The sequence below is a fragment of the Lutra lutra genome, chromosome 9, assembly GCF_902655055.1.
Source record: "Lutra lutra chromosome 9, mLutLut1.2, whole genome shotgun sequence".
Classification (NCBI taxonomy): Eukaryota; Metazoa; Chordata; class Mammalia; order Carnivora; family Mustelidae; genus Lutra; species Lutra lutra.
This window is the reverse complement of record NC_062286.1, coordinates 127806580-127832386: the sequence shown is the minus strand read 5'-3', so window position 1 is coordinate 127832386 and position 25807 is coordinate 127806580. Positions and strand designations below refer to the sequence as shown.

The 25807-nt window shown below is 46.4% G+C and overlaps 1 long non-coding RNA gene and 1 pseudogene across 2 annotated transcripts in view; one reads left to right on the top strand and one right to left on the bottom strand.

The window, feature by feature from the left end:
• Positions 1-2647: 2647 nt before the first annotated feature.
• The window catches only part of LOC125108482 (uncharacterized), a 42109-nt gene continuing 18949 nt past the window's right edge, over positions 2648-25807 (bottom strand). For both annotated transcript variants that reach the window (XR_007129923.1, XR_007129924.1), the window contains exons 2-3: positions 3052-3264; positions 2648-2747 (exon numbers count right to left, since the gene is read on the bottom strand). This is a non-coding gene — a long non-coding RNA (uncharacterized LOC125108482). The remainder of the gene's footprint in view (positions 2748-3051; positions 3265-25807) is intronic.
• LOC125108481 (60S ribosomal protein L32-like) lies at positions 8113-9303 on the top strand (annotated as a pseudogene).

Below are 25807 nucleotides of genomic sequence, written 5' to 3'. Positions count from 1 at the left end.
ATAACTTTTCAACTCAATTGGATACAGTATTATAGGAGCACAATGGGCCTATGAATTTTTGAAGCCGAGCTAGAGCTCTAGGACACGGGCCCCTTAGGACTGTCCAGGATCAACAGCATGACCTTGTCAGTGGAGGGGACCTGGAGGGTGCTATATGGGCCAGTGAGGACACTTAGCCTCTCATCACCAGAGTCGGCTTTCCCCTGGAGCAGGGAGGGCAAAGGTGTACTGCTGTCTATACAGAAGGCAATGATGTGTACTGGTCCAGTTTAACGGGGGCAGAAAGCAATTTCCTGCCATCTGGTCTTGCCTCCACCCCTAGAGAGTATGCCAGAGGGCACAGAAGGCCGAAAAGTTTGCATTTTCCAATTAAGCACAAATATTTTCTCTCCAGGGGCAGCAACGGTCCAGGCTCTTACCTCTCAGTTTATTCTGTCAATAAAAGGCCTTTTCACCTGCAATAATAACGTGCAAGAGACCATAATTAACAGAGAGAATATGTATTTCTAGCCATCAGAAAACGCTTGTCCAACAATAGTAAAAATATAATTAACGTTCCCCGCTCTCTCCTCTATGGAGACTTTTCCCCCCTTAACTTCCTACCAATGCGGAGAAAAGAAGACTGGGAATGTGTTATGGGTTGAACTATTTCCTTCAAAAAGATCTGTTGGAAGTCCTAACCCCGGTCATCGACACGTGTGATCTTGTTCGGAGAGAGGGTCCCCGCAGGAATGTAGTTAGTTAAGAAGGGGGTGTGCTGGAGTAGGGGGGACTGGTTCTTGGCCCAGTGTGGCTGGACCCCTTATAAGAAGAGACGAGACACAGAGACACCCAGAGGAGAAGGCCAGAGGCAAAGACCGGAGTCCCACAGTGGCCAGCCAGGACACTAGGGACTGGCAGCCGCCAGCGGAAGCTAGGAGACGCCAGAGAGGCTGCGACAGTCTCAGAGGAGCACGGCCCTGCTGCCACCTTGCTTTCAGACTTCTGGCCTCCAGAACTGTGGGCGAATGAACAGCTGCTGCTTTAAGCCCCCCAGTCGGTGGCACTTGGTTACAGCAGCCTCCACAGACCACCCCCCACAGCAGGATCACCAAAGTCCTCACCCTACACACGGGGTGATGGTCCGGGAGGGGTGGGGACTTACCTGAGGCCTCAGGCAAGCAGGAGGCTGAATCAAGTCCCACTGGTTTGGAGGCCGGTGTTCATGTCACAGCAGGATTCACTCTCTGCGGGTCCGGCGGCCTCGCGGGCTGCACAGTGCTCATGTCTGGACACTGAGCACTCTGGGCTGAGCCCCTGAGCAGCAGGTACAAGCAGGCTGGCCGTGCGCCCCAGGTGCAGGCTGCTTCGGAAACCAAGGGAGGAGGAAAATGTGTGTGAGGAGGGAGGAAGGGAGCTAGACTGAGAAAAGGGACTCACACTGACAGAGCTGAGTGCCAGGGGTACCAGGGGTCTCACACACGCTGTCTCAGTCACATCGCACACAGCCCTCTGGAGCAGGTGGCAGTAGCCTTGTTTTTCAGATCAGACATTGGGTCTCAAGAGATGCGAAGTAACTCCCCAAAACACACAGCCAGTGGGGATTCGAACCCAAACTCTCCCAACATCACATTCCCTGAGTATTTCCATCTCTTCCCAGCGGTTTGCATGGCCATCCACACGCTAACGGCTCCCGGATAGTTACGCAGCTCCCGCATCTCGTCTCCCTCCCTGTTCAGTTCCTCCATCTTCATGTCTCAGGGATCTCAGATTCAGAACGTCCAAAATTTAATTCATCAGCTTCCACTGAAAGCCCAGCACTCCCATCCACCAAGACGCCCCACTTAGCAACCTGGCAGCCATCCCTGACTCCTGTCCTGTCCCCTGCAGCCCTCCCGGCACACATCCCACAAGTCACCAAGCCCTCATCCTGTATCCTCTGTCTCGTGGATTAGCCAACCATTGTGTCACTCCGGGGCCTTCTGCTTCTAGCCTCTCCCCTCTGCAGGCTGGTTACCCTTCATACTGGAGTGAGGGATTTCTTGAAGCACAAACCTTATCACATGACTTCCTGATTAAAACTCTTCAACAGTAATTGCAAATTCTTATGTGCTATTCACTGTATAAGCCCTTCACATATATTGACCCATTTAATCCTAAAAACCACTCTATGATAAGGAAACAGGCACTGCATTGTTCTCCCTTTTACAGATGAGAAATTTGGAGTGTTGAAATGTTCAGTAACTTGGCCACCATCTCACAGCTAGTAGGTGGCTGAGCCAGGATAATTCCTTGTGCTCTTAGTACAAAGTCCCAAATCCTTCTCACGGCTTATGAGGACCTATAGGGTCTCACCCTTACATCTCACCCCACTCTCTCTAATTCAAGTTCAAAGCAAGGCCTGGGTTGATGCTGTTGTTGTTTTTAAATATTCAAGATCTCCAAGGTTCTTTCTGCCTCAGGGCCTTTGTACGCACAGTTTCTTCTTGCCTGGAACATGGCTTGACCCCATTCTTCACCTGGTCTGACTTCTCTTTCAACCTCTTTAAATGCTGCTTTGTCAAAAGCTTTCTCCGAGCCTTCAGACCAAGTCAGGCAGCACCACATTTTACGCTTTCATTGTACCTGCACATTTTCTCGATAGTACTTGTCAGTCATAATTACTTATATAATATGATGTTTTCCGTCGGCCCCCTCCTCACTTCTCTGTTGGGAGAAGCTCCCTGAGTGCCAGAGTCTGTATCCACCTTTCTTCTCCAGGACATTGCCTGAAAACAGATGTTCAATAAATAGTTACAGACTGAAAGAACAAATGAATAATGAAGACACGAATGAATGAACCTGCCGAGCTGCTCCTCGGTTGTCTGTCCAACCAAGGGGCACATTTTCTGACATAACACCTTTCTCTGAGGAGAGCTTCTCATGCTTGTAAAGTGCATGCAAATCATCTGAGGGTCTTTTTAAAATGCAGATTCTGATTCAGGAGGCCCAAGCTGACAAGTTCCAGGTGATGTTGACACTACTAGTCCAGAGACCCCGCTTTGAGCCACAGAAACCTAAATACTCCCTCACCTCGGTTTCTCTTTAATGAGTGGAGTCTCTCTGATTTCTTCCCTCACCTTCCTCCTTTCCAAGACAGCACCTGGATGTGAACTTTTGCCTCTGGGGCATGGCGGTGGCAAGTGGAAGGGTGAAGAGCCTGTCCTGTGCCAGTGGCCGACATGGGCACTATGTGTTTGCTGGAGATGCCTGGTCAGGCTGTCAAAGCCAGGGCAACACTAGCTTCTATAACAAATGAATCCCCAAATATCAGTGCCTTCACATGACAGACTTTCCCCATATTTTTTTTTAAGATTTTATTTATTTATTTGACAGACAGAGATCACAAGTAGGCAGAAGATGCAGGCAGAGAAAGAGGTGGAGGTTGGCTCCCCCACCGAGCAGAGAGCCCAATGCGGGGCTTGATCCCAGGACCCTGGATCATGACTGAGCTGAAGGCAGAGGCTTAACCACTGAGCCACCCAGGCACCCCGAGACTTTCCCCATATTGCTCACAGAATAATCCAATGAGGCAGTTCCTAGTCTATGGGAGCTTCCTCCATGTAGTGATTTCAGGGAACCCAGGCCTCTCCCCATCTTTGCTCTGCCAGGCTCTCAGACCACAGCACCTTCTAGCCACTGGACTAACCAGAGACCCACTTCTTAAAAAGCTACCCCCCAGGAGTGGACACACATGACTTGCACTCACATTCTGTTGGTGAGGATTGTTACACCCAGCCACACCACAAATGTAAGGTCAACTGGAAATGTAGTCCTTATCTGGGCAGCCACCTCCTAACTGTAATTCCACACTGTGGGAGGGTGAGCACGAATGACTGGGAGGTGGAACACCAGCTGTCACTACCACACAGCCTGGCTGGTCTCAAAGCCTGTTAGCAGTTACTAAGTCTGTGATCTGTCCTCCATCCGACATCAGGGCAAGTGTCTTCTTGGAATATCTCGAGCCCCTCCTCACCTCGAACCAACACTGCAGCTGCACCATATAGCCCCATGCATCCCCTGGCAGAAGTCTTTGCTACAGACCCCCAACTTCTCATCACAGCTGCCCAGTGACAGAGTCTTGGTTTGAACCTTTGGCCTGACCTCACCTTGCTGCCCTCCCCTTGCAGCCCTTTCAAGGCTGCCTTTCTACACAGCCATCTCCTCCTGGTGTCACAGACAAGAAGCTGAATGGAGTCCTCCTAGAGGGCTCAGAGCCTCTCCAGCCTATCTCTAGGCCAAGGAGGGCAAGTCTAGACACATGAGCTGCCATGCTTGCTTCTCCTGTTTCCTGTCTCCCTCCCACAAGCCACCAGGCAGGGAAGTACAACAGTCCCTCCCTTCCTTTTCCTGTCTTGTCAGGATTCTCCCTCTGGTAGATGCCACTGGTTCCCAAGCCGTATCTCCCTTGCTAGACCAGAGCCTCTGGTCCCTAGATCGGTGAGTGTTGGCTGCTAAAACTAAGTGTTCCCTTCCTCAGAGACTTGCCTCTGGCAGGAGCTGCCTCACCTACTAGGTTACTTTCTCCCTAACCAGTAACATCCAGTGGACACTGACTAACTGCCATGGAGTATAAAGGCCGACTGCCCTGTCTCAAGTGATCACCAACTCAGTGATATAATTCATGCTCCAGAGCTCCTCAGGGGGTTGAGCTGATGCTGGCCTCTAGTTTCAGGCCCTCCCATCTCCTCCCGCTCCCTCACTCCTTCCCTCCCAAGAGCACCTTGCCATAAATCACTCTCACCAGACTCCCCATCTCAGGCTCTGATTCTAGAACACCTGACCTAACATACTACACTACACTAAATCTGCCTCTATTTCTCTTTCTTTCCTCTTTTCCTTCCTTCCTTCCTTTCTTCCTTGCTTTGTTTATTGTGTTGTTAGTTACCATACAGTACATCATTAGTTTTTGATAGTGTTCCATGATTCATTGTTTGCATATAACACCCAGTGCTCCATGCAGTACATGCCCTCCTTAATACCCATCACCAGGCTGACAGCTCCCCCCGACCCCCTCCCTTCTAAAACCCTCCACTTGTTTCCTGGAGTCCACAGTCTCTCATGGTTCATCTCCTACTCCGATTTCCTCCTCCTCGTTTTCCCTTCTCCTAATGTCCTCCATGCTATTCTTATGTTCCACAAATAAGTGAAACCATATGATAATTGACTCTCTCTGCTTGACTTATTTCACTCAGCATAATCTCCTCCAGTCCCCATTCATGTTGATGCAAAAGTTGGGTATTCATCTTTTCTGATGGCTGTGTAATAGTCCATTGTATATATGGACCACATCTTCTTACCCATTCGTCTGTTGAAGGTCATCTTGGCTCCTTCCACATTGTGGCTATTGTGGACATTGCTGCATAGAAAATTGGGGTGCATATGGCCTTCTTTTCATTACATCTGTATCTTTGGGGGAAAGTACCCAGTAATGCAATTGCTGGGTCATAGGGTGGCTCTATTTTTAATTTTTTGAGGAATCTCCATACTGTTTTCCAAAGTGGCTGCACCAATTTGCATGATGGCACCTGCCGCCTTCTTTTCCCAGAGCCGTAATGGCAAACTGGTTGCAGGAAAAGAGAGGTCAGCATACAGATTAACAGAATGTGCCTTGGGGGGCGCCTGGGTGGCTCAGTGGGTTAAGCCTCTGCCTTTGGCTCAGGTCATGATCCCAGGGTCCTGGGATCGCAGCCCCGCATCGGGCTCTCTGCTCAGTGGAGAGCCTGCTTACTCCTCTATCTCTGCCTGCCTCTCTGCCTACTTGTGATCTCTGTCTGTCAAATAAATAAATAAAATATTAAAAAAAAAAAAAACAGAATGTGCCTTGGGAAGCACAATGAAAATATTGCACAAAAGGACACTTTAGGGGACGCCTGGGTGGCTCAGTTGGTTGGACAACTGCCTTCAGCTCAGGTCATGATCCCGGAGTCCCGGGATCGAGTCCCGCATCGGGCTCCCAGCTCCATGGGGAGTCTGCTTCTCTCTCTGCCCTTCTCCTCACTCATGCTCTCTCTCACTGCCTCTCTCTCAAATAAATAAATAAATAAAATCTAAAAAAAAAAAAAAGACACTTTAGGGCCTTGAGCACCGTACTGTCCATCAAAACTTTTGCCAGCAACCCTACCATGGCCCTGGAGCTCTGCCCTCTGGAAGGGTGGTCCTGAGGCACAGATTCCATGGATCCAGTGCCCTGAGGTGAATAGCAGGACCCTGTCCCTGAGCCCTGTCTGGCCTCACCCTGGCCTTCCCAAGGCAAAGCCTACTCCCTTGTTACTACATTAACCATGTGGGGGAACAGACAAGAGCCAGAGAGAAAGAGAGAGCTTTCATCTTTTGACTGGTCTGAAGAACTCTTTCTTGGCTCATCAGGAAATCCACACCTTCTCTCCCAGCCTATTAACTGGCCATGTCCTAGGGACTTGCCTTCAGCAAAGGAAGTGGTTTCAGGGCTTGGTGCCTGTGGAGACTCAGTGGAAGGCAAGAGGCAGGGGCGGCGGGGGGGGTGGGTAGTGCCCACCTTCCTGCGGCAAAGAGGGATAGAGAGAGGATGGTAAAAGGAGAGGGTTAAGAACCTGGCAGTCCACACAAACACCTTCCACGCTGCACTCCTTTCAATTTCTTTTCCGTGAATTTAAATGCATTCTGTCACAGTGAGTTATGTCACCTGGAGGAAATGCCCAACTCGGCGACGTTTTTAAAGATTATTTTTTTAGATCACCTATCACTATCCATTTGAGGAACGATGTTCAATCTGAAAAAATAAATTCAAAACTGTCCCCATCTAAGCAAGATGGAAAAATAACTTCCCCTATTCTTTTCTTTTCTTTCTATTTTTTTTTTTTAGGAAGGTTTATTTTCTGAAGGACAGGTTTGAAAATTCGTTTTCACCTTGACATTCTGGCTGGATTTGAGCAGCTTGGTAAGGGGAATGTGTGCCTTCTCATACGAATAAACAAATGATTGTACAGTCAACTGTGTGACTTCAGGCAATTCACTTAACCTCTCTGAGCCTTAATCTCCTCAACTGTTACGCTGAGATAACAATACTGACCGTGGTGATCAAATGAAATGATGTCGAGGACAGTCCTGGAATGTGAGACAGATGTAAGGTGTCTGTTCCATTCAACTGTCAATTCCTCAAGGGCAAGGAAGTGGTTCTGACCAATTCTGCCCTTCCAGTGGAGTACAGGGCCTGGCCCACAAGAAGTCTTTAATACACACTGGATTCATGGGTGGTTGGATGGGCAATGGCTTGATGGGTGGATGTCTGAACATACAAAAAGATGGATGGATGAAAGTGGATGGATGGATGGATGCAATGGTGTACGGAAGATAGCTACCCAAAAAAACAAACAAAAAAGCCCTCACTTGTACTGTCCTCCAATTGCCATAGTGTAAATTCTCCCACCGTGACTGATTACAAGCTACCAAGACGACATCACTGTACACAGAGTTGGAAAGACATGTGCAAAACTGGTACATCCATGTCTACAGAAGCAGCTCCTGGGCTCAGTGGATGGATAGATAGAAGGAAGGAGGGAGGGAGGAAAGGAAGGTGGAGATAAATAAAAGAAAGGGAAAGGAGAACCACGAATAAATGTTTACCTAGAAAAAAAAAAAAAAAACATTAAAATACTCAGGAACCAGGGAATGCCAGAGAGAAAAAAGCCTGAGGAACAGGAGATCCGGATTCACTACCAGTCACCATGGACTAGGAATGGATCCACCCACTTGCTGGAATAAATTATTTCTTCTTAAGGACAGTTGAGGGTGGGGGACAGTGAGGGAGGGGGTTCACATAACACAGAACAATGGTCCTCAGGGAGGGTGGGACAACTGGGTAGTTTAGTTGGTAAGCCTCTGCCTTTGGCTCAGGTCATGATCCCAGAGTCCTGGGATCGAGTCCTGCATGGGAATCCTTGCTCAGCAGGGGACCTGTTTCTCACTATCCTCTGCCCACTGCTCCCCCTGCTTACACTTGCTCTCTCTCTCTCTCTCTCTCATTTCAACAACTAAAATCTTAAAAAAAAAAAAAAAAAAACTCAAGAAAAAAAAAAAAAAGGATGGGGGTGGGTTCACATAATGCAGAGCAATGGTCCTCAATTATTTTAAAAATTAGAAACCCTTTTTCTTGCCACTCTCTTCCTTGGTGCTGCCTGTGCTGGTGGCGGCCATCTCTTACTCAGCATCATGGCTGCCCTCAGACCTTGGGTGGAGCCCAAGATCATTAAGAAGAGAACCAAGAAGTTCATGTGGCACCAATCAGACCAATATGTCAAAATTAAGTACAACTGGCAGAAACCCAGAGGCACTGAAGCTACAGTATGCAGAAGATTCAAGGGCCAGATCTTGATGCTCAGCCCTGGCTACGGAGCAACAAGAAAACAAAGCACATGCTGTCCAGTGGCTTCTGGAAGTTTCTAGTCCACAACCTCAAGGAGCTTGAAGTGCTACTGATGTGCAACGATCTCACTGTGCAGAGACTACGCAATGTTTCCTCCAAGTATCGCAAAGCCACTGCAGAAAGAGCATCCCAGCTGGCCCTCAGAGTCACCAATCCCAATGCCAGGCTGTGCAGCGAAGAAAATTAATAGACAGCTTATTTGCACATCATACTTGTGTTAATAAAACCATAAAACTACCCCCCCCAAAAGAAACCCTTTTTCTTTCCCCATGAAATCTTACCTGGAAGGTACAATAATAATTAGAACTGACCTTGATTAAGCATTTACTATGTAATGAAAATAGTCCAAGAATGTTGCACGGAACAGCCCATTGAATCCTCCCAAACAACCAGTGAGACAGATAATGTTCCTATCACCAGTTTACCAGAGGTGAAGAGGCACTTGTTCAAGGACACGTAATAAGCGGTAGGTCCAGGTAATGGACCTACCTTGACCCTGCTCTCCTGCCTTGACAAAGCAAAAGGGAAAGGGCCACCAGCTGAACTGTTCCCTGCAGGCCTTAAGCCTAGCAACTCGAGCAGCCCCACAGAAAGCCAGACCCTTGGAAAGGAAGCAAGAGGAACAGGCGCTCATCCTGGTTCTGCTCCTGGCTGGCTGTGTGTCCTTAGAAATACCCCTTGTCTTCTCTGAGCTTTGATTTTCTCATTTATAATACAAGGTGATCACTCTTTACAACTATTACAGATTATACATTGGGCGATTCTCATGAACAGGATCAGAAGGCCTTTGGAAAAACAGCTCAGATAAGTCATATCACATAGGATTTATTTACCTGTAGGACAACAAGACCCATTTGATTTTTTTTATTTTTTTTTTTCAGTGTTCCAAGATTCCTTGTTCATGCACCACACCCAGTGCTCCATGCAATCTGTGCTCTCCTTAGTACCCACCACCAGGCTCACCCACCTCTCCACCTCCCCCTCCAAAACCCTCAGTTTGTTTCTCAGAGTCCAGTCTCTCATGCTTCATCTCCCCCTCCGATTTACCCCAATTCACTTTTCACTTTCCTTCCCCTTTCACTTTCTTTCTCCTAATGTCCTCCATGTTATTCCTTATGCTCCACAAGTAAGTGAAACCATATGATAACTGACTTTCTCTGCTTGACTTATTTCACTCAGCATAATTTCCTCCAGTCTCAGAGAGAAGATATTCACAAATGACACCACAGACACATGACAAATGACACCACAGACAAAGGTTGATACCCAAGATCTATAAAGAACTCCTCAAACTCAACACCCAAAAAACATAATCATGTCAAAAAATGGGCAGAAGCCATGAATAGACACTTCTCCAATGAAGACATACACTTGAAAAAATGTTCATCATCATTAGCCATCAGGGAAATTCAAATCAAAACCACATTGAGATACCCCCTTACACCAGTTAGAATGTCGAAGATTAACAAGACGGGAAACAACAAATGTTGGAGAGGATGTGGAGAAAAGGGAACCCTCTTACACTTTTGATGGGAATGCAAGACCCATTTGATTTAAAATGCATCCATTTTGGAGCCTATCTGAATTCTTAAAACGGCTGGTAGTAATCATTTCTCTAAGTACGTTAAATCTTAGAGAGATGACTTTATTCTAAAGGATACTTATTTTGAAAGTCGTTTACTACTCAGTAATATTTCGTTTCTGGAGCCACCTACATGTACCATTTCACAAATGTGGGCGAGGTTAAACCTGTTTTGTGGGAGAAAACAACAAAGAACAAAAAGTCATCAACCTATAGGGTATTACTTTCTTTAGGACTCATATCATTTTGAAAATCTAAAGAGAAACATGGACTCTTCTTCTCAGAGAAATGCAGACACTTTCCAAACTCTGGATGTGACTTTGGGACGGCAGGGATGAGGGGACTCAACCCCAGCTGCCAGGTTAAGGGAGGGTCTTAGATACAAGAATATCTCCAAGGTCCCAGGTAATTCTTCAGGCCCACATTTCTGTGTCCTCAATCAATGCAGAAAAATAGCCAGAAGCCACTCAGACAGTGCCTGAGATTTTAAAATGAAGAATTCTCTTGATAAATAAATCTCTTAATGAAATACAAGCAATTAAGCTAAAAGTCCTATCAAATGCAGCCTGTCACTCAGCAGCCTGACACTTAATTGAATTTCTTTTTCCATCCCCGGGCTCCTTTTCCCTGATAAACAAATTCATTCACTGCAGATCAAGTTTCCCTAACCTAGAAACCAGTGATAGTCAATCAACTAATTGACACAACAAAGACTTCTATTAAAAAAAAAAAAGTTCCCCTAATTAAAGTGCGAATGAAATTGTGTAATACTCTGGTGCCTGATATTAATTACTCTGCAGTTAACCCTCTCCCTCCTCCTTGGGGACCTGGCATTGGACTGGGGAAAATGAGGGAGCCCAGACCCAGATATAAGCCCAAGTTCTAGCTTCTTCCTGAATTCGCTGTGTGACCTTAGGAGGTCGCTTCCCCTCTCTGATTTTCATGAGCTACAACACAGGGATAGAATGAGGTGACTTCCAAAGCTGCTTCCAACTCTCTCACATTTTATGATCCAGAAGACAGTCTGATGGCACAGTCTATTCTCTGTGGTTGCAGGTTAGCCAGAAGCCTCGAACTGAAAAGAGAGCCCATATTCTGTGGGCTCCTTCTTCTCTGTCTGGTAAATAGCAGCCCCTGAATGTATATGCCCCTCCCCCACACACATCCACCCACACATTCCTAGGCACATGCCTTACACACATACGTATACCAGGTCTCCCTGTAGCACACTCCTTCATCATTCTCTCTCCTGTTCCCTCATACATACACATGTATGCCACACATTGAGACGTGCAAATGTTCTCAAAGCCTTGTGCATACCCGTCTCCCTCACCCCAGTGCATAAGCACACACACACATAGTCCCAGACCCTTTTCACACAAAACCCCTGCAAAGAGGCCATATACACATGCATTTACACACTAACATGCATATACACCCATCCACAAAGGTGAGCTGGGGTTGGACAGCTGCTGGTTTAAGCTTTGGCCAGGGTAGCCCCAGGGATCTCAGAAACCCAGCTACTGACCCAACAGGATTTTCCAGGACTATCTGGGTTCTAAAGTTTCCTTCATTCAACTAAGGCTGCCAAGTGCCCTCCCTGTGCCAGGCACTGTGTGGGGAGAGTAGTGAACGGATAGACACAGACCCACAGGCCAGACTCACCAGTGGGTAGTGCAGGCCCCATCTCTGGGCCTTGAAACATCTAAGGGTCTAATTTAGAGGGGTTTTCTCATAACATCATGGCCAAGGTGGCCTTCGAGCCAGCCCTTGAGGGACACGAGAGGGGATGGACCAAGCAGACACACAGCATGAACAAAGACAGGGAGGCTGGGAAGCCAGGGATTCTGGGAAGTAGCACTACACAGGGGCGTGGGCAGCCCAGCTCCACTGCTCACTGTCTTCGGGCTTGGGCAAGTCACTTAACATCTCTGAGCTTCCTCATCTGTGGAATGGGGACAATGGTTGAAGCACCAGAGAAGGGCTATCCATTCACTCAACAGAGACTGAGCAGCCACTCTGTGCCAGGCACTGTTCTAGGCACCGTTCTAGGCACCGGGGTTGATGTGAAAACAGAGGAGATGACAAATATCAGCTCTTGAGGCCATGTCTACACACACTGGGCACTGGCCTGGCAGGGCCCCCAGGGACTCGAGAGAGTGGAGGGAGCGGAAGGTCCCTTCAACTGAATGTCAGCGGAAGACTGGGCTCTGGAATGAATTAGGGAGGGAGGGGGGCCTCTGGTGCTCGGGAGCACAGGGCCAGGAGAGAGCTGATGGAGAAGGATGGCAGAAGCTGGGAGGCCAGCTTGAAGGGGATCATGGAGCATGGTTGGTGATGTAGTCCCCAGCCCCAAGCTGCATCTCCAGGTAAGAGACACTGCCTTGGCCCTCCACTCCCTTCCCCCACCCCCCATTCCAGGGCAGAGGCCTGGCTTCCCTTGCAGTTTGCACAGCCAGGCCAGGGTGGTGATGAGGGCACATTCCCCCCCTCCCTCGGACAGGGCGGACGCTCTCGGCATCTCATGCTTTCTGTTGAGCTCATCTCCCTGTCTCTGTTTTCATGTTTTCCTCTCTCACGCTGGCTGTGTGGAGCACATCTCTCAGAAAATACTTGCTTTTGAAAGTTGTTGCCATAACAACCACTTCATTACACGCCAGGCCCAGTATCTCAGAAATGCAGAATCTTTCCTTAAAAGCGTGCGCTGCACATCAAAGGGGAATAGGAGCTCATTATTTTTACATTATTTTGCAGGCAAATAGATATTTTCCAATACACATTTCTTTTCTAAGTTGATTTTCTTGTTCAGTGGAAATGCACATTTCTTTCTTAACGCTTTCCTGCCTGCAGGGTTCAGGGCCTAGAAATCTAAGTTCCTCAAAGCAGGAGGGAGAAGGCATTTCTTTGCTGGGCTATGCCTCCCTCGGCCCCCAACGCTGTAGCTCATGAAGGATGGTTTGGTCTAATTCACAATTTAACTGCACCCAGAAATTCTAGAAAAGTCAGAAATTAGTATAGCATACATACACCTTCATTGGTCTGACTTGGTTCAAGCCAAGCTTTCATAACAAGTGAAGCAAATTATTTAAGGAGCCAAATCAAAACCAAACCAAACAAACAAAAATCTTAACCATTTGGGATGGAGATGTGTTCTAAGATTTTATTTTCTAAACCAGAGAGCATTGTAGAATGTAATGAGTCCCTTCAAGTGAAGGCCTTGCATGTGTCTCCCCCCTCACTAGCATGGAAGCCCCTGATTATTGTCTGTTTGACTTACTGCTTATCACCAGGCCCAAGAACAGTGTCCGGGCACACAAGCATTCAGTAAATATTTGCTGAATGGACCAATGAATGAATGTGCTGTAAATACTGTATCTTACAACAATTCTGCAAAGAAGGGATTATCATCCCCACTGTACAGATGAAGAACTTGAGGTCCAACAAAGTTAATAAAATAATAACATTAATAATCATAATTCCAGAGGCACCTGGATAGCATAGTCAGTTGAGCAACGTCTCCTGGCTTCGGCTCGGGTCATGATCTCACGGTCATGAGACTGAGCACGGAGTCTGCTTGGGATTCTCTCTCCTTCTGCCCCTCCCACTCCTTTTCTCTCTCTCAAATAAATAAATAACAAGTAATAATCAAAATCACAATTAGAGCTAATACCTTACACTTTCTATGAGAGCATAATATGCATGCAGAAAAGGGCACACATCTCCCTGACTTCATAAACTGAACACCCCTGAGGAACCAACACCTAAAGTAAGAAGCAAAACATTTGGCAGGAGGAAGACTTTCACAGCAACCTCTCAGGTGGACTTATCACAATCCACTAAGCTGTTTGTTTTATGCGGACTTCTGCATCTGTTCTATTTTACAACAAAAAAGGCACTACACATCATAGCCACTATTGTGACCTCTAATGTCACAGATTAGTTTTGCCTGTTTTTGTGATTTCTGTAGCTGGAACCATGCAGTGGTCCCCTTCGGTGCCTGGCTTCCTTCCCTTATCACAATGTTTTTGTGATTCATCCATGCCGTGGCCTGAAGGTGACCACCATTTACTTCTCTGCTAATAGCAGCGGATGTGTAATGGGCATTTACCATGTGCCCTGTAAACTCAGGTGATCCTCTCATCACTCTAAGATGAAGGCTTTATTATAAGTGATTTGCCTGGAACCCCACAAATAGTGAGTGGAGATTTGAATCCGGAACTTTATGGCCCCAAACTCCTGCTGTCATCAAGAACCTCTTTCCTGGATGACTCAAGGCTATTGCTAAGAATAGCACAGTCAATAATGAGCTAGCCAGGGGCAAGTGGAGAGCTTTTTGCTCCCACAATGAATGGTCCAGCATGCTATGTCCCAGCCTCTTGTGACTGCTTTTATGCTTCTCCAGCCCCTGACCCATGAAGCTCTCAGCTCTTCCCATTTGCTGGTGCCAACAACAGTCATACCAATGGCTCTTCTGTTATTTCTAATTCACATGACCAGGAAGCCAGAAATATTAAGGTTACTAGAATTGTGTGTAAAAGAAGAGATAGTGGCTATGAACAAGGGCATACCAGTGCATGCGTTTACAGACAAGAATACCTGGATGCTGGGGACACTAACACAAGCAGGATGGCACCGCCCAGCCCCATCCCCCGGCAGCCTGCTGCTCCTTGTGTGCAGCCCTCCAGACTGCCCAGGCCTGGGGAGCCTGGCCCTGCTCTAGTTCCTCATCCCAGACTGTCTACCCCACCCCCCACCAGGGCCCTCGCTTACCTCCACTGGGCACTTGCTGTCTCTCAATACTTTTTTTTTTTAAGATTTTATTTATTTATTTGACAGAGATCACAAGTAGGCAGAGAGGTGGGCAGAGAGAGAGAGAGGACGAAGCAGGCTCCCTCCTGAGCAGAGAGCCTGATGCGGGGCTCGATCCCAGGACCCTGGGATCATGACCTGAGCCGAAGGCAGCGGCTTAGCCACTGAGCCACCCAGGCGCCCCCTCAATGCTTTTTTAACAGGAAACTAAACTTTATCACCACCCTTAGCCCTTTTAGAAAAAGCCAATTTTAACTCCATGAACCAACTCATTTTCACCTTCCTGACTCTCTATATTCACGACTTCTCTCTGGACTTTCTTCTAACCCAGCTTTTAATACCTTTCTGGTTCCTTCCGAAATTAATAGGTTAAAAAAAATCCTTAACATGGGTTAGAAGAAGCAGAAGGAGGAGGAGGAAGAGGAGGAGGAGGAAGAGGAGGAGGAGAAATCGTCCTTTGGGGTTTCACCTGAGTATGAACTCAAGTTTTCCTGGTTTCACACTCCCCTAAATGCAGGCTCTGACACCAGAGTGTCTCCCTTCCTGGAAAGAACAGCCATTTTCTTGTTTCCTGACACTTTCCGCAGAAGCCCTGATGGCTGTGCTGTAAAAAGCCACTCCACCCTGAGCCCCAGCTCACATTCGGCAACTGTGTCCCTTTAATGGATGCACACGTGTCTATTGTGAGTACAAACATAATGGTTTCCATGGCAACATGGTCACAGTGACTAATTAGACAAAAGAGGGTGTTTTTCAAAGCCTTGAAAGACATCATGGATGTAATAAACGAACATCATCTTATTCAATTGATGTATTCCTTCTCATTTCTCCCTAGAAACATCAATAAACGGTCCCTGGTGACTTGACCTCAGATTGGAGTTGGACTCGTCAGCCACCGGCCAGAGCCTGCCAGATTCCCCACTGCATGATCCTGATCCTGGCAAGCATTGAAGCAGCCGCCACAGGGCCACTCATCCAATGCCAGCACTTCCAGATTGGGCCACCCCACTCCTGTCCTACCAACTCACTCTCATCATGGCCACTAAGGGGACCAGGGATGGGCTTTGGGGACCTCATCCTATCCCCTCATAACACCTGCCTGACTCAGCCACAGCTGCCCCATAGGGTTCTCCCTACCACCTTCATTTATTCATTTCAGGATGGTGGGTGGGACTTTTATTGCTGCCCCTCCCCCAGCTTTGCAGGGCCAGGGGAGAGGGAAGTTGAGTATTAACTGTCCCACATTCCCAAAGAAAAGCAATCCTTCTCCCTAGGGAGGTGTACCTTAGCATAACGTACTAACATAGTCTCCTGAGTAAGAGAGAGAACAGCCCCAGGTATTTTTTTCCCAAAGACTGTACACAAACCTGTCTCAGATAATGCTGAGAAATGAGTCCGAAAGTCACACTATACAAGAGCAAAAGGAATACCTAGATAGAAATGCCTGAGCACAAGTAAGAAACAGATGGCAACTATACAAACATACACCGACCAAGACGCCAAGAAAAAGAATCACCTGAAGGTGAAGAATCCAGTGTAGAAGAAAACATAATCCCAAATCCAGAAGAAAATTTCATGCAAGTGTTCTCTGCTACAAAACTATATAATAAGAATACAAATATTTGGGGTGCCTGGGTGGCTCAGATGGTTAGGCACCTGCCTTCAGCTCAGGTCATGATCCCAGGGTCCTGGGATGAAGCCCTGCATCGGGCTCCCTGCTCGGTGGGAAGTTTGCTTCTCCCTCTCTCTCCCCACCATCCCTGCTGCTTGTGCTCTCTTGCTCTCTCTGTAAAGTAAATTTTAAAAAAAATTACAAATATTTTAGGGACACCTGGGTGGCTGTTATTAAGCATCTGCCTTGAGCTCAGGTCATGATCCCGGGGTCCTGGGATCAAGCCCCACATCAGTCTCCCTGCTCAGCAGGAAGCCTGCTTCTTCCTCTCCCACTTCTCCTGCTTGTGTTCCCTCTCTCACTGTCTCTCTCTTTGTCAAATAAATAAAAGCTTTTAAAAAAGAATACAAATATTTTAAAGGCATAAATTCTCAAGACCAAATATAACAGAAGATATGACAGCAGAGGAGATGTCATCAATATTTGGAAGATAAAACATGAACAGGTAAGTAGTAACTGACCTAGGAAAAGAAAAAACTGAGACCTATATGTGGGGTCTACAGGATGGGGAACCTGCAAAGAGAAAAGGAACTTGAGCCTCAGAACTCTGAATCAAGCAGAACACCACTGAAGCCGGACATATAAGAGATGCTGAAATAGGAGTGACCAAGAGTCTGTACGATGAGCATCTTGGACACCAGCTTCCTTCCCTGATCCGGCAAAGCCAAGAGATGGTGCCTCCACCCAGCAGAAAGAAGTGGGGAGTTTACTCCCTTGGGAAGGTTGAAGCCAGCGGCTCAAAAATAAACATCAGTCACTGCTCATGGAGGGTATGAGGTGCTGTAATGGCAACACCAGAGTGAAGTGTAAGTGTGCACACTGAACAGTGGGAGACAGAAGCCCTTTCCCTACTCAGACCCAGAATGGGCTGGTGCCCTGAGGCAGGAGAACGAACAACTTCTCTAGCCCAGAAGAACTAGCCCAAGAGAAAGGACTTGGAGATGCCAACATCTGAGGTCTCCTAGTGACACACCTTGACTCCTGCCCTCTCACCCCAAAGTAGAGCCCATCATCCAGTAAGCACCTTTCCCCAAGAAAAGGCCTCAGGGCCTCAGGGCCTACAGAATGTAACCATTATTTAGAAATACAAATCTAAAGCTAAAAGAAATAGTTTCAAGGGTTGGAAGAAGTTGGTGAGAATGAAGAAAGGCAAGAGGAGAGAGCTGATTTTCCTGGGAAGTACAATTTGACTTTTTAATTCTATGTGCATCTATTCTTTCGTAAAATAGAAATTATTTTTAGAAAAAGGAAAATAAACTTTGAATAATATATCTTTCGGCATTCTAGCAGAAAAAGCTAATCATCTACAAAGGAGAAGCAGCATCAGCCTGGATTCAGCTTCTCCTCAGTGCTAGTCAAAGTCGTATCTTGGGAAAATGGTGTTTTCTATTAAAACGTGTGAGCTAAGGGGCACCTGGGTGACTCAGTGGGTTAAGCGTGGGTCATGATCTTGGTTGGAGTCATGGAACTGAGTCCCACAACTGGCTCTGCCCTCAGCCCAGAGTCTGCTTGTCCCTTTCCCTCTGCTGCTCCCCCTGCTTTCACTCTCTCCCTCTCTCAAATAGTCTTTTTTTTTTATTTTAAATCAATCAATCCTATGAGCCAAGATCATTCTATTCTGCGTAGATGTTGTTCAAATACAAAGGCAACAGATATTCACAAACATTAGCTAACTCAGAGTGTACCCTGCCTATTAATCTTTCTTGCAAAAACTACTTGATAATAAAATCCAGCAAATGAAAAAATAAATAAAAAGTAGAAAATTCAGGGAGGGAGAGGGAGGCATTGTGGCAAAGGGCCTAGGACACCAATGTTCAGACTGTGATTTCAGAGAAATAACAAATGTTTTAAAACTTAGCAATATAAAAATATGGAGACTAGGAATGAGGTAGGAGGAAGCAGAAGGTTAGTGACCTATTCTTTATTACAAGGAGTCCACTCATCTATCCATACTAACAGGTCACATGATTCTCAGTTTGGGGGCAGTGGCACAATGGATAATGCATCTGACCACAGATCAGAGGATTCTAAGAACATGTGGTTCTTCTCAGGAAAATACAAATTAAAACCACAATGAAATGCTGCTACCTATGTATTAAAATGATCAGATTTTGTAAATTGGCAATGCCAAGTGCTGGAAAGGACACAGAGCGCCTGGACCTCTCGCACATTGCTGGTAGGAATGCAAAATGGTACAGCCGAGGAAAACAGTTTGGCAGTTTCCTTTCCAGTCAGACACTTACCTCACAACCTGACAATCTCATCCCCAGTGGCATTTTCCCAAGACAAAGGAAAGTTTATGTCCACAGAAAACCCAGTATGTAACTGTTTTGCAGCTTCACTCAAGTTGCCCCAGACTGGAAACAACGCAAACGTCCTTTAACTGGTGAGCAGACAAACTGTGGTGCATCTATACAATGGACTTTGCAAAAAGGAGGGAATTACTGCAGCACCCAACATGGTTAACCTCAAATGCATTGTACCAGGTGAAAAAAAAAAAGTCAAAAGGCTAGCTTCTGTATGAATTTTGTGATTTTCTGAAAAAGCTGAAACTGTAGGTTCAGAAAACAGATCAGTGGTTGCCAATGTCCAGATGGGGAAGGAGGGGCTGACCACAAAGGGACCCAGAAATTTGAGGGGGGGCATTCTGCATCTTGATTACATGAGTGTGCATTTGTCAAAGCTCACAGGACAGGACTGGCTGTACACTGCTCTGTGAAAAATGGATTAGGGAATGAATGGAAACGTTAGTCACAGACTTTTCACAGACTATGACCATGTTTTTTGATTTAATGGATAATTTTATGTTGCTTGCTCAAAAATTCTGCCATTGGGTTAATTGGAAGTATTTTATCTGGGAAGAATACCATTGCTAATTGTGCTTATGATAAAATATATGTATTTTTAAAACCATAGGACTCTAACCATCATATTTTTCCTCATCTCTTGTTAAACTTGGTAGGATCTTTTAGGAAACAATTCCATTTGTGATGAAACACTTGTTCGAGGTTCAGAAATTCCTTTGGTTTCACTTCTTTCCTTTTCTTCTGTTAATGTCAAATGAAATTACATTTAAAGATTTTATTTTCAAAAGTCTCCCATTTTACGAAAGTATTTCTATCTGCCTCTCCATCTAGAAACTCCACACACAGAAACAGTCTGAATGGTAGTTCTTGAGCACGTGAGGGGGAGGTCTTTTATTTATTATATCTCTTTCCTTATTTTTTCCATTTTAATGTGAATGCATTTTTATGAAGAATGTACATCATTCCCTGATCCCTCCCTAGCTACAATCACAGCTCCGTCGCTTCTCTCTCCTGGCATGCATGTCACTCTTTTACTCTGGGAATGTGGCCACATCTGTCCCATCTCCCTTCTGGACTGCACATTCTTGAGGGGCAAGAGCTCTGTCTCGCTCATCCCTGTGACTCATGGAGGGCCACAGTCCACACAGTAGGTCCTCAAGGCTGGCAGCCAGAATAGAGGAGACCGCAGGTGAAGGAAGCTGGGGGAGGAATCCCTCATGACTGTGAAACATAAAAAAAAGGTTTTCAGTCCTGACCGCAGGTGATAGTTTCCGACTGTCTACACACAAGAAGAGATATCAAGGGCAAAAGGTGACATGGCTAAAAGCCTAGCTCAGAAGAACACTAGGGGACCAGACACAGCCATCTCACTGTCTGACATCTAGTGACATGTCTCTCATCCCAGTGAAAGACTAAGGCTTTGAGAGAAACCTGGTCGTTGGGATTCTAGATCTCTGCATAAACAAAGAGAACTTAGAATGAGATGAGAACCAGAAGCCTGGAAGACACCAAGGTCTCTCAAGCAGAGGCTGAGAAACCCAATAGACTCCTAGGCATTCATGAAGTCAACAGTAACTATTTGTAAGCCATCCTCAAACACCAGAACATGGGATCATTTGTTACCTCATTGAGGAATGAATTTAAATGATGCGTACTACAGAACTGTGTGCAGAAGATATTGAAGATGGTGAAGGTATTAGCTAAGGTATGACTCGTAGCCAATGAGTGAGCCAAGTCCACCTCCCACTGCATCTCAAGGGCTATGTTGTTCTGTCTTGGTCCTTCTGTGTCCCCAACCACTCCCAAGAAGTGATGAAACTTTGCTTTTTGATGAAAAAATGGCACTGAAAATAAATCCAACTGCTTATGTTGGTAATGAGAGTGAAGAGGAAGCGAAGGTACCCGAGAAAGTGATACAGACTCTACAATGAAAAGGAATGTCAAATTATACTCTAGGTCAAATCTACCATGTGAATAACTTCAAAACATACTTAACACAGAAACCATGATATGTGACTCGGGAAACTGTCAGCAAGTGCTCCTGTCATGGGCAAAAATGTGTATCAAATGAAAACTCAGTTCACTCCTTCATCCAATCCTTCATTTGAGGTGCCTGCCTGGCTCAGCTGGTAGAGCATGTGACTCTTGATCTCAAGGTTGTAAGGTCAAGCCCTATGTTGGGTGTAGAAATTATTTAAAATCTTAAAAAAAAAAAGGGGGGGTGGCGTGCCTAGGTGCCTCTGCCTTCGGCTCAGGTCATGATCCCAGGGTCCTGGGATCGAGCCCCGCATCGGGCTCTCTGCTCAGCGGGGAGCCTGCTTCCTCCTCTCTCTATGCCTGCCTCTGTGCCTACTTGTGATCTCTGTCCGTCAAATAAGGAAATAAAATTTAAAAAAAAAAATCATTGGTATACCTAGGTGGCTCAGTGGGTTAAAACTCTGCCTTCAGCTCAGGTCATGATCTCGGGGTCCTGGGATCAAGCCCCATGTCGGGCTCTCTGCTCAGTGGGGAGCCTCCTTCCCCTTCTCTCTCTGCCTGCCTCTCTGCCTACTTGTGATCTCTCTCTCTGTCCAATAAATGAATAAAATCTAAAAAAAAAAAAAAAATCCTTCAATTCAGCCAATATAATAGATGCCCAGCCATTGGTCTTGGCCTTAAGGAGCTAACAGTAAGCAGAGCAAGGTCTCAGGGCAAAGTTCCATGATCACACCATCAACAAATATTATACAGCAGCAAACTGGAAAGGCCCTTAATGAACATCTGGCCTGGGCCTTCTTTTTCCAGATGGGTACATTAAGCCCCAAAGAAAGGAGGAAGTTAGCCAAGACCACATGGTCACCAAGTGTCAAAACCATAGCTAGGGCTCAGGGTCCCTCCAGACCCAATACAAGCTCTCACTTTCTTACCCTTTATGATTTGGCAGAGAGCCCCCCAGGCACTGCCCTGAGCTGCCCCAAGAAGCTTTTAGAGCTCCTGCAAAACATTTTGTTTTGTATCACACCTGTGGTGACAGCTGAGTTAAACTGAATGTTCACAGTCATTACACACAGAAACCTCACACGAGTCCCATCTACAAGGTTTCAGAATGAATCCAGTTTCCAAACTCTCCTCTCTCCAGCTCCTCATGTCTGTATATGGTAACCTTTAGAAAATGAGTCTAATAATTAGTCATCATGGCTTAGTTAAAGACAACAGTATGTTCTCCAATTTCACTTTGTTTTTAACGAGAGTAATGCCAACGGTAATTTTCACCATGGTTAAAATATGCTTCTCAGTTGGGTCTCTGCAGTTAACTGAGACAGCTCTGGTCCCTGCACCTGCCCGGTACTTCCCCACGGCTTACTCTTCAAGCAGGCTGGGCCCCCACCCAGCTACCCTCTCCCTACTCTCATTCACATCTCATACCATTTGTGTACTGGGCACTAGACTAGATGTTTTGTACTCATCATTACCCTTAATCATCTTTGCAAGGTAAACTTTACTGCCTCATTTTGAAGATGGGAAATCTGAGAACCTGAGGGTACTGGTCCCTGTCTACTGCCCAAACCCCACGTCCAGCCACCCTCCCCTCTTCTCCTTGCACGCCAGCCATGCCAAGTTCTTGAAATTCCTCAAAGGCAGTGGTTCTCACCTCAGGCCCTTTGCACATTCAGTCTCCTCCCACCTGAGACACCCTTCCCCCTGACTCCTCACTTTGTTATTCCTACTCACCCCTCAGATTTCAATTCAAACATAATTTCCTAAGGGAAGAATCCCTTGCACCCTCCTGCATATTCCTACAGTTAGTTCTTCATTCACATAACACCCTAAACTCCTCTTCACTCAAAGCAGCAATTACAATTTGTAATTTCATATTTGTGGGATTATTTGCCATTTTCTGACTCCCCCACAAAAGCATGAACTCCAGAATGGGGAGGATAGTGTCTGTCTTGTCTACCTACCTCTGTATCCCCACACCTGGAAAGCACACAAAATAGGAGTTTAGTTACTATACTGGATGGATGTTGAACAATAGACGGTTGAGAAATGCTAAACAAAACCCTAAAACAAAACAAAGCAAAATCCAAAACCTTGTCACCCACCCAGGTAAGAGATGAGGCTAAAATGCAATCCCTTCTAAATGCCCAAGCCCTTCTACCCTCCATCCTACTTACTCTGTGTGATAATCTTGTTCTCCCCACTGTGACCTGCCACACACATACATCACCCCCAAACTCTGACCCTGGAAGACTCAGCCCACTTCCCTGGAACAGAAGCTCGCAAAACTCTCCAGGCCTCCTAACCTTGCTGTCTGAACCCTGACACCCCCATCCCACACACCTGGAGCTTCAGAGATACTGATTCAATGGGTCCAGAAGGGCTCCCAAATCTGATAGAGCAAACCCCTAGGTAATTTTGAAGGGAGTGTGTCCCAGACCTCCATTTGAGGGTCCCTAGACTAAGGTGAATCCAGAAGATCCCGCCTTTCGGAGGAGGGAACACTGTCAAGGCCTCCACCCCCAAGGCCGCCAGACTGCTGGAGAAGCTGCCGCTGAAGCTGGAGCCGTGCTGCCCTCTGGCGGTTGTGGTGGCGCTGCAGCCGCTGGGCTTCCCAGAGGAAGCTGGCCCCGGGTGTGCCCTTGGGCCACTGTTGTCTCCCTCCCAGGCCTGTCCAGCACCTGCGGCCAGTCCTTGACTCTCAAAGACCTCTCAGGGACTAATTTTTCTCTTCAAAAATGGAACATGGTGTTTCCCAAACGTCAGTTCTTTGGGTAACATCTCTTCAGCATTTTGCACATCTCATATAACACCTCATTACTTTTACTTTTTTCTTTATAATTTTTTTTGAGAGAGAGAGAGCGAGCAAGGGAGGGGGTGCTGTAGGTGGGGAGGGGCAGAGGAAGAGGGAGAGAGAGAATCTTAAGCAGGTTCCCCACCCAGTCGGAGCCCCATGCAGAGCTTAATCCTATGACCCTGAGATCATGACCTGAGCCAAAATCAAGAGTGGAATGCTTAAAAAACTGAGCCACCCAGGTGCCACAGGAGTTGCTCTTTTTAATTAATTTATCTTACATACATACATTTAAAGAAAAAATTAAAGGGGGCACCTGGGTGGCTCAGGGATCAAGCCCTTCGTGCCTGCTGGCTATGGAGCCTGCTTAAGAAACTCTCCTTCTGGGGTGCCTGGGTGGCTCAGTGGGTTGAGCCTCTGCCTTCGGCTCAGGTCATGATCCCAGGATCCTGGGATTGAGCCCCGCATCAGGCTCTCTGGAGCCTGTTTCCTCCCCTCTCTCTCTGCCTGCCTCTCTGCCTATTTGTGATCTCTGTCAAATAAATAAATAAAATCTTAAAAAAAAAAGAAAGAAACTCTCTTTCTCCTTCCACCCCTCCCCCATATCCCTCTCACACACTCTCTCACAAAAAAAAAAAAAGGGGAAGACCAAACGTAACAGGTGTCACAATAAATACGCACAGATTAAATTCAAGACTCAGGATGAATCCAAAACCAAAATCCAAATCTTTAACCAAAAAATGAGATTTTCCTGGTATTTCCTGGTATTTCATGGTAGTGTGCTAGAGGACCCGGAAACATCAAATCCCACCCCACCACCCTTCCTTCCTTAGGAAGTGCCCAAGGGACAGATGCTCCAAATACTAAAGGAAATGGAAAACAAGTTTCCACATTACTGTGATTGGGCTTGAACCCTAACCAGAGGCTCCATGAAAACCCAAATCCAGAACAAAGTCACCAGTATCTAGGCTGCCAGATATAGCAAGCAAAAAAAAATGCAAGATTGTCAGGGTGCCTGGGTGGCTCAGTGGGTTAAGCCTCTGCCTTCGGCTCGGGTCATGATCTCAGGGTCCTGGGATCAAGCCCCGCATCGGGCTCCCTGCTCAGCGCCCCTCTCTCTCTCTGCCTGCCTCTCTGTCTACTTGTGATCTCTGTCTGTCAAACAAATAAATCTTAAAAAAAAAAAAATGCAAGATTGTCCATTTAAATGTGAATTTCAGATAAACACCAAGTAATTTTTTGGCATAAATATGTCCCATGCAATATTTAAATTATACTTGCACAAATAAAGTATCATTGTTTACCTGAAATTCAAGTTTAACTGGGCATCCTGTATTTTATTTCACAACCCAGCACACCATAACAGGTAAATGAGAAAATGAGAGCCAAAGAAGGGGAAGATGGCACACAACCCCCAGCCTGCCACACGATAGGGGATGTGGAAGACAAGTTGAGTGGATTTCTCACTCGGCAATCTGACCGATACAGTCAGGAGCTCCTCCTGGGTAGATGTCAGTGCGAGCAAAGGGCAGCAGCTTTCCCTCCCCGTACTCACATAAATGCTGTTTACGAAAAGCCCACATGCAATGAAATGCCACATAAAGGTTAAAAGTGAAAGGATTTCCAGATGACTGACAGTGGTATACACTTAACTGCTTTTTGCCAGATGTCAGCTGAAATGGTCAAAAGAAAAACACAGAAAAATCTGTATTAGTGTGTAAACCTCGGAGAAACCCAGACCACATGCTAGAAACCTTCAAGTAAGACATAATGCAAGGACAGGCCAAGCGGCAAAGGACTGATAGAGGGTGTGCTGGGGGAGAGCTGGATTTTGCCAGTTCCTTGTGAAACTATCGGTAGCTTGAAATTGGCCACAGTGGGAGTGTTTATACCATGGAAATTGGCAGATGCTACAAATCAGGGAGTTTCTGTTGTTGTTGTTAAGAACTGGCTGTTAAACATTTGCTGGACTTCCCATGAGTACCAAATAAGAAGAAATAGATCTGTGAATAAGCTAATAGGACCCTGGGGCAGAAGCAGTCAGTGCCCCACCTATATCCTTGGGAACTTCCAGTGAGTTCTGGCTAACCTCCACTCTCCACATTTGTCCAGGGCTCCGTAACTGCCCACGTTAGCAGATTAGAAGTACCAAGGAACTCACAAACCCCCTGAAATAGTCCTCCAAGATGAGTCTCTTGGAAGTTGGTATAAACATGCTCCAGTTCCCTGACCCCTTGGGTGGGGC